This window comes from Mustela nivalis (assembly GCF_964662115.1).
Source record: "Mustela nivalis genome assembly, chromosome: 15".
Classification (NCBI taxonomy): domain Eukaryota; kingdom Metazoa; phylum Chordata; class Mammalia; order Carnivora; family Mustelidae; genus Mustela; species Mustela nivalis.
Window position 1 is genome coordinate 62,762,421 of NC_139034.1, and position 10,245 is coordinate 62,772,665.

The following is a 10,245-nucleotide window of genomic DNA, read 5'->3' on the forward strand; positions in this document are numbered from 1 at the left end:
TTATTTTATTTATTTGTCATAGAGAGAGAAGCGAGAGCAAGCACAGGCAGACAGAGTGGCAGGCAGAGGCAGACAGAGTGGCAGGCAGAGGCAGAGGGAGAAGCAGGCTCCCTGCCAAGCAAGGAACCCCATGCGGGACTCGATCCCAGGACGCTGGGATCATGACCTGAGCCGAAGGCAGCCGCCCAACCAACCAAGCCACCCAGGCGTCCCGGAAGTAAGCATTTTTTAATCAGAGGAGTCACTTCCTGTGTTTCACAAGGGCTATCTTCCACTCCCTTCATCAGGATCATAAGGAGATGTTTCTTGAACTCTAACTATGCAGCATTCCCAGAAGGAAAGTTTCATGAGAGGGGAGATGATAAGTCTGTACTATGCCAGACATTTCCCACTCTCACACTTGTCTACTTAGTTTCCAACAACTGAACTTCCAGAAGTTTCTGCCCCAGGTAAGCAAATACCAGCTCTGACTCTGGATTCGCATGGCTCTTCAGAGGTGGGAGGGTGACAGTTTGCTCTGCAACGTCTGTTCTCTAAAGGGTCTAAGAAAGGTCACTGACTTTCATTTTTCCAGGCATTTCTTGTTGTAAGGACAGGAGTGGTCATTAAAAGATCTTTACATGCAGAAGCTGAAACCAGAAGGTTCTCCATCAGTGTATTTTGAATTAATTTTTCAGTTTTTCTTTAGGAAAAACATTTTCATAAAGTGTGCACTAGGAAGTACATCCTTAGTTGTGAGGGAGGGATGGAACCCTACTATTCTTTTTTATTTCCATATTCTCTTGTTCACCCAATACAGTTGGAACACAGGAACACCTTGTGGATAGCTATTCTAATTGCTATAAAGGGATTCTGTTATTGTGACTTCTCCCACATCTCAGGAGCAAATATAATAAGACTATCAACAGCAGAAAAGTGATAAAAATATATCTGTATCCATACCCCAATTATCTGTTCTCCTGCTGAGCATAATTATATTTTGCATGTCGAATGACTATTCTATGACCTAGGGGAGCTGATTTTGTGCTGTGAAGCTTGTCTGGACTACAGTGTGCTTAGGAAAAGAAGGTATGGCAGGAATTTAAAAAGGTGCATTCCCTCCAAGCAATTATAATCAACATGGCTCTTCAGATAACCTGTGCACTTGCATTCACATCAGTACAGGTGGGGAAGGCTGACAGGCAGCCGGGAGAGTTCAGTGCTTCTGAAAGTGATTTAAATTAAGATTCAGTAGCACATTATACAATGTTTCCAATTAGTAATTGCTCTTAGGAGTAAAATCCATATATATCTATGTAAGAGGAAAAACTGATGAAAGTAAAAAAGATTTCTTTAAAAATTTAAGATCTTAAATTATACTATAAAGAGATGAGTAAATGTAGGATAAGATTAATCTGTGTTCTATGGCCAACACAAATTGTGAATGCATGCATTTTGAAGTAATAAATGATAAAGATGGTTTTGAAATGGAATCTCAAAAGCGCCTGCAAAAAAGGGGTGCCTGGGTGGTGTAGCTGGTTGGATGTCCAACTCTTGATTTTGGGTAGGATCATGATCTCGGGGTTGTGAGAAAGAGCCTGCACTGGGCTCTGTCAGCACAGTCTGCTTGAGATTTTCTCTCCCTCTACCTTTACCCCTCCCAATTGTGACTCTCTCTCTCTCTCTCAAATAAAATTTTTAAAGACTATTTCCAGGATTTATACTTATATTCTCATACATGTGTATATTTGCATGTGTGCACGTGTTAACTATATGTGTTATGTTGTGTCACTAAAGTGAGGCACTGATTTTTTTTTCAAATTTTTATTTAAATTCTAATTAACTAACAGTGCAATATTAGTTTCAGGTGAGAACCCAGTGACTCATCACTTACATATAATGCCCAGCGCTCATCACTATTTAAGTATGCGATTAAATCAAAAAATTCCACAGTGACATAAAATCATCACAAACAGGAGTAATATTTGCAATCATTTAAGCCTGCGTATTTGAAGTAGTGTAGCACTGAATTAGCCAGCATATTTGTACTTAGGCTGAAGATGCCGACTAGCAGAACAGGGGACAAGTGTATTTAAAAGAGTTTTTGCACATAGTGTTTTAAAAACTTAATCAGTTGTATAAATTTAAATTCCAAAATGTTTTATATAATATTTTAATATCCATACTTTCCTGTGAAGTAGAAGACCTATAAAAATGGAATGCAAATAATGGACTGTACCTGGTTTGTAGATGGCTCCTTTAAAATGGAAAACATGCTCTCCAGGACATCACCATAAAGGTCAAACATATTTCACATATTCACTGCACTTTCCACTTGTCTGTAAATAACCAAATTTGTGTCTTCTGCTATGGAGTGTACTCAGACAACGAAACTTCAGTAAATTTAAGCATATTAAAAGTTGCCATATTTTCCCATTACAGGAATTTAGTTTATATCACCGGGGTTCAGATAGTTGAGCACAGGAAATGGTATGCAAAAGATGGGTGAAGTGTTCCTTTTACTGCCTTACCCATATACTGTTACATTATACTGTTTATACTGTTATACAGTATAAATATATATATTATATACATTATATATACATCTTATATATATAATGTATACATCATACTGTTTATACTATACCCGTATACTGTTAACATTATACTGTTATACTGTTATACCCGTATATGTTACTGCTCTTCCAGTGCATCACATAACTGTATACAAGCTATTACAGCCACACTGCTTTTCTCTATTCCAATACAACAGGACACTCCTGACACACACCATAGCACATCAAAGTTACCTTCTATTTCCAACCAAATGGACGATTTGCTTCTCCTCTAACTACACTGTTCTCATCAACTGGGCTGCTTAAAATCATCTCTTCCATAGTTAGGGAAATACTACCTATTACTCAAGAGCCAGTCTAATGCTACGTTTTTCCTGAAGCTTTTACTGAAACACCTAAGCTCTGATGTTAACTGAATCTACTCACAAATTTCCTTTTATTTGTTGACACATTACATTTGACTTGCATTTAGTAATGTGAACTTTTAAAATTCCCAGAGTTTCGAGCTTCTAGAGAGAGATAATTTTAAGGCTGTTTTTAGAGTTTTAAAACCATATCAAAATTGAAAGGAAGGGGGCGCCTGGGTGGCTCAGTGGGTTAAGCTGCTGCCTTCGGCTCAGGTCATGATCTCAGGGTCCTGGGATCAAGGACCACATCGGGCTCCCTGCTCATCGGGGAGCTTGCCTCCCTCCCTCTCTCTCTGCCTGCCTCTCTGCCTACTTGTGATCTCTCTCTCTGTCAAATCAATAAATAAAATCTTAAAAAAAAAATTGAAAGGAAGGTATAGAGATTTCTGGTACACATGCTGCTCCCACACATGCTAGCCTCACACGTTATCATTGCTCTCTCTCATCAGAATGGTGCTTTTGCTACAACTGATGAAGCCACACTGATGCCTTTATAATCACCCAAAGTCCACAGTTTACATCAAAATTTATTCTTGGTACTATACGTTCTATGTCTTTAGGGAAATGCATAACAACATTTATGCAACATTATACCATTACATATAGTATTTTCACTGCTTTAAAAATCCCTTGTGCTTCACCTATTCATCTATGCCCTCAATCTCCAGCTCCTTAGAATGACTTAATTTTTATTGTCTCCATAGTTTTGGCTTTTCTAGAATGTCATATATTTGGAATCAGGCAGTACATAACTTTTCAGATTGGCTTCTTCTACTTAGTAATATCATTTAAGGTCTCTCCCTGTCTTTCCATGGTTTAATAGTTGATTTCTTCTTGAAAATCCATTTCTTTATATTGGATCTTGAAGTCAGGTAGTGCTAGTCCTTCAATGTTGTCCCTCCTCAAAACTGTGTTGTCTATTCTGGGTCTTTTATCTCTTCCCTTAAGCTTTAGGAGCCCTTTGTCAACATCTACAAAATAATTTGTGGATATTTTTAATTAATGTATAGATCAAGCTGGGAAGAACTGACATCTTGACAATATTGAGTCCTCCTATATATGAACATGAAATATTGTTCCTTTTTTAGCTCTTTGATTTCATTCATGAGGTTTTTGTGGTTATGTCATACAGATCTTATACAAATTTTGCTAGAGCTGTACCTAAGTACTGCTAAGACAGTAGATCTCACAGGTGTTTTACCACAGTAATGATAATGACAAAACTAGAAACGGATCTCTGCAAAATAAGAAAAGGCCACAGAGTTAGCTTGTAGTTTTTTCTTCTTTATTTGCAGTCAATGGGAAGACAACTTCTGGAGAACAACATGACTCTAATTTCTTTATAAGAAAGTACAGACTTTTATGTATAGATACAGGACCAAAGAATAACTTTGATTTTCACCTCTAGCCAAGTAATTTACTAATAGCTAACAGTTATTGAATGTTTGCTATCTGACAGGCCCTCAGTGCTTAACACACTCTTCCAAAGTGGTTGCATCATTTTCCATTCTCATCAGCAGCATAGGACAGTTCCAGTTTTTCCACATCGTTGTTAACACTTGTTACCTGACTTTTCAATTCAATTTCAATCTCACTTCTAGCCATCCTGGGGTGTCAAGTGATACCTCCTTGTATTTTTACATGCATTTTCCTGATTGCTAATAATGTTGAAGCTTTGCGCAGTGGCAGTATCGTAGCCAATGAGGTTTATCCGAGGCATGATTATTGCTAATTGCTAATAATGTTGGGCATCTTTTCATGCTCTTATTGGCCACCTGTTTATCTTCTTTGGAGAAATATGTTCAGATCCTTTTTTTTTTTTTAATGGATTCTATTTGTTGTTGAGTTGTAAGAGTTATTTATATATTCTAGATACATGTCCCTTTGTTGGATGTAAGACTTGAAGACATTTTTTCCCATTCTGTAGGTTGTCCTTATACTTTCTTTACTGTATCCTTTGAAGTACAAAAGTTTTAATTTTGATGAAGTCCATTTTATCTATTTTTCCATTGTTGTGCATTCTGTTGGTGTCATAGCTAAGAATCTTTTGCCAAATTCAAGGTCATGAACATGTATTCATGTCTCCTTCTTTTTTTTTTTTTTTTTTTTTAATTTATTTATTTATCAGAGAGAGAGAGCGAGCGAGCACAGGCGGACAGAATGGCAGGCAGAGGCAGAGGGAGAAGCAGGCTCCCTGCGGAGCAAGGAGCCTGATGTGGGACTCGATCCCAGGACGCTGGGATCATGACCTGAGCTGAAGGCAGCTGCTTAACCAACTGAGCCACCCAGGTGTCCCTTCATGTCTCCTTCTAAGCGTTTGTAATTTGAACTCTTACATTCAGGTCTCTGATCCATTTTGAGTCAAATTTTGCATAAGATATTAGGTGAGGATCCACCTTTATTCTTTGAGACTTTCCAGTTGTCCCAGCACCATTTATTGAGAAGTACTGGCTTCCTTGTAGAAAATCATTTGATAATGTTTATGTGGGCTTATTTTTGGACCCCCTATTCTATTCTATTCTATTGATCTACATGTTTATCCTTGTGCCAACACCACACTTCAGTATTACCAAAAAAATATATTATCTTAATAATGACATTATAGTACCCTGTATTCATGGGACTGTAGTCTGGTATCCACTCTGAACATAACTTGTTTATATACACTTTTTTACTTAATTCCTACATTAATCTATACAGATAATATCATATATGCAAGGACCACCTGGCCTATGCCACTGCATTGCCCAGTGCCTCAAGGCTTTTCACATAATATATAATCTCTAAATAATTAGAGTTGACAATGGGTTTTATTCTTAATAAATATAAGGAAAGGGGATATTACTAAGCTGTAGAAAACCATAATACTGGAATTATGGTTGTTTGCATGCCCTGTCTCTATGAAATTCCACTCATAATTTATTATATAAATATTTCAAAAGTCTCACCAAGAAAATAATAGGCAACAACAACAGCAAAACATTTATCTCAACAGATAAACATGTTAAATTCAATCAACTTAAATTTTTATTGCTGACTCCTCATTTCAAGTTATAGATCTTAGTCTTCATGTGAGTTTCAAGATTTTAGAAGCTCACATAAACTGATTTAATAATGGCTGTGTAAGTGATAATTTTTATTTCTTGCTGTTTTCTACACTATACTAAATTATGTAACAAATGTTTACAATGCCCTAGAGTTATAATACCAATTTGTTGTACTGAAACGTTTTTTTGTTTAATTGACAAAGCTTCTCAATGCATAGTGATAATTAAGAATTTACATTTGGAATGCAACATTTTAAGAGGACATAAAAATGCAACTAAAAAATAATCATTAATACATAGAGCTATTTATATGATGTATTTATAGCTATATCTTAAATCATGTTTATTATAATTCACATACTTTATTACATACATGTGCCACTATAAACACCCACTTTCCCACACAAAATACATACTTACAGTCTTACATTTAACAAATGTCCATAATCATACCCAGGTGAATCAAAAATATATTTTGAGGTTTAAGGAAGAATGGCTTAAACAAAACTAGGAACATTACCAGTAAAATAGTAACAATGCTTCTCGAATCAATCTTCATGTATTAAAATTATAAAATACAATTTAAAAATGATCTTTTGAGCGCACCTGGGTGGCACAGTCAGTTGAGCATCCAACTCTTCATTTCAGCCCAGATGGTGATCTCAGGGTCATGAGGTTGAGCCCTGTGTGGGGCTCCCTGCTCAGAGTGGAGTCTGCTTCAGATTCTCTGCCTATGCCCCTCTCCCAACTTCCAAACTCTCTCAAATGAATAAAATCTTTTAAAAATAATAATAAAAAATTAAAATGCCCTTTTAATTATGGTTAACTGTTTATTGTTTTGTTTTGGGTTTGTTGTTGTTGTTGTTGTTGTTGTTTAGAATTCCTCAGGCAGAAATATTGTTCTTTAAGTTCTTTTGTTGGAAAGATATCTAGTATCTTAGATATTAGATGAAAGTCACAACAAATACAAACTAATAATCAGGCTTTTTATACATTCCAGGATGTCAGAGTAGAGAAGTATTTTCCTTAAATTGAGGGATCACATATGGAAATTATCCCTTCATGGTAGTCAGGTGGTGGTAATTTTAAACGGATAATTCTTGTATTTATTTACTTTATTTCCCATTCAATAAATTTCCAAAGACATTTCAAGATTTTAATGATCATCTATCCAGTTAGTACTGAGCTTGAAATCAAAGTAAGAAGAAAACTATGAAGAAACAGTACATATCCAGCATAAGTTGAGATAGTAACTATTCAATATAAGGAGGATTATTTTTCCTTGTTACAAATGCCTCTTGTTTCAAATGGAATTCACATCCATATGACCTTCCCCTATTTTATGCCTTATTGCTTGATGGTCACAAATATATTGAGATATTCAAATTTATTTTAAATCAATTTATCATAACTTAGAAGGATTTTCAAAACATTTCATGAATTCAGAATTTTTTACTTGAAACAAAATGAGGTCACTTTCTTGTCATTATTTTGTATTTAATTACCACATAAATAACTTTTAATGTGAAATATGCTTAATATCCAATTGTAAAAATACATTTGCTGAGTTAAATCAATCATGTGGGAAAATAAAAAGTATATAAAAATTACAGATTACACTTAGGTGTTGTGGGATCTAATTACAACATATTTACGATTTCTTTTGCTTTTTTAAGTCTATCCTTTTAAAATTGAAGTTTAAGAAGACCAATACTCTTCAGACCTCTTATAAAATATGACCTACTAATTTCACTTTGGGTGGGCAAATACCTTATAATGTTAGGAATTTGTATGTCTGGCCCCATGTCAATCAGCAAAATGCTGAACTTGATTTAATGTTACTATTTTACTCTAGCTCAGCTATGGTGGGAGGTAATGGGAGTCTGTATTAGTTCAGAATACTGTGATGTATTCCTCTTTCATTCCCTGGCCTTCTAGAGCTTCTGCTCTTCTTCCGTCTGGCCTGGGGCTGCTCTGCAGGTGCGGGTGGATGGAGAGGAAAGAGTCAAGGGAGTCAAAGAGTTCTTACTTGCCTGGTATTGTCAAGACCTATGTCTGCCTTCAGGATCTGGTTGTGTTTAAAGTTGATTTCTTCCTTTGTTTGGACTTTAGTAGCTTTGCTGACCTTTCCCCACACATACACATCATTAGAGAGTCCTCACTGATAGTTACCTTAAAATGATTAAGTAGAGCTTCGGCTGTGCTGATGCTGGCATCAGCCTATTAGAGGCAGTTATTAGATTTTCAGGAATTTTTTGAGTAGTTGGCTATACACAGCCATTAATAAAAATCCTACATGTTATATTTACATGTTTTAATTATTTTTAGAAACAAAGATATGCATGCAAAATATAGATAATTTTTAGAAACAAAGATATGCATGCAAAATATAACTATTTTATATGCTTTAGAGGTTGTTCACAGTTATTGCTCCCGTTTGATGGAAAAGTTCCATAGTGGTGTGCTACAGCCATCTCCTCACAAGGCAGCATTTAGGGATGTCAACGTGGTAGCTTTTAATCTAACAAGATAGCAGTGTTTACACCACAGACATCAGAAAACACTATAAATCAGAGCTTTATGTTTTAAATTGTCTAAATTTAATATAGTAATGGATGAAATATTAATACAGATAAGACTGAAAAGTATGCCATGACTAGAACTATTCCTTGGTAAATAACTCAAAAATTAAATTAAAAAATTCAGTATATAAAGTGTTGTGAGATGTAGCAAGCAAGCCATCTATGTGATTGTGGAACAAGTTCTGACATACATTTTTCATTGTGTCTCTTTCATCTTATTAATATGAATGAAAATATCAACCAACACTTTACATTGGAACTATGCTATTTCATCAGTTCTAACCATAGTTTGGCTACTGATACAGGAATAAGGCAAGATCAAAAAAAGCTTTTTATGAGAATCGATGGCTACGTGGAATTTATCGTAAACAATATTGTTTATTTGTAGCAGTATTTGTAAAACTGGTGCTGCATATCCTATAGATCAGTTCAATTCAGAATAGATTTAGGTGGATATGTACATACCGAATTATTTCTTTCCCAGAGAACTGGTGGTTAAATATTACCAGCACATCACTGGATATCTTTCTATGCATATTCTGGCTGATGATTTATTTGTTCCAAATTCCCTAGAATCCAGTTTCTCATGACTAAGCCCTAAGGTCTTAAGAACATAAAAAGAACACCAGAAATGTAGGGTGTCTGTGAATGTGATCAATTATCTGATTCACTGGATATGTACATGGGTCTTCTGCACCCAAAACAAATCTGAAAATGCAGGTGGATGCTAATATTCCAGTAACATTACCCTTACTGTTGTCATTAGATAAATGAAGCTGCAGGTCTCTTTAAGCTTTACACTTTTTAAAGTAGAAATCAGAAACTATGCCCAATAGAAAATGAATCACATATTAAATATACCATGCAATCCCCTCTCTTTATAATGAGACCAACATAAAACATATTACATATAGTCCAAATAATTCAACCTGACAGTAATAAGGTATATAGCATTTTCTCTTCCCAGAAACCTCCTAGTGTCGATACTAGTGATATATTATTTTATCACTAAGGAAAAAATTAAACTACATAAACCAGGTATTGTGAATAAAAACAAGAACAGCATAAGCATTAAGTTTCTATAGAGAATCTAGAGTATTAGAAAGTCATTTGTAGATTGTCAAACTTCATGATTTTTTCATTTAAGTTCAACCACCTGGACATTTACTGTGTTCCAAATACTACACTAAGCGTATCAATTCTATAAAGCAAGAATTATTATTTTCATATGTAGATTAAGAATAAATATAAGCAGATATACAGACACAAGAGTGCACACATTTATGCGGACAGACAATGTTTAAAGATCGCATAACAGGTAAGAATGCAACCAGACTGGAGCCCAGTTCTGTCAAATTTTCAAGATACCTGAATGAGGATTGGAGTTTAAAAATGTGAATACAGGTAAACATTTAAGAATGAAACAGCATTTTAAATCTGAAGTAGAGAATTTCATGAGAGTAATCCCAAATTTCATCTCCACTGAATTTCCGACCCAGAGAAGATATGTAGAAACACACACACACACACACACACACACACACACACACACAAACTGAATACAGATTTTGAAGAGCTAAAAATAATCTTAATGTTTTTTCGACTCATTTCTCTCATTTTATAGATTCGTAAGTGAAGCACAAAAAGCAGAGTT

General features: G+C 35.2%; 1 long non-coding RNA gene across 1 annotated transcript in view; it reads left to right on the forward strand.

Annotated features, from left to right (window-relative positions):
- The first annotated feature begins 274 nt into the window (after positions 1-274).
- The window catches only part of LOC309848705, a 73,048-nt gene continuing 63,077 nt past the window's right edge, over positions 275-10,245 (forward strand). The window contains exon 1 of the long non-coding RNA XR_014303226.1: positions 275-449. This is a non-coding gene — a long non-coding RNA (uncharacterized lncRNA). The remainder of the gene's footprint in view (positions 450-10,245) is intronic.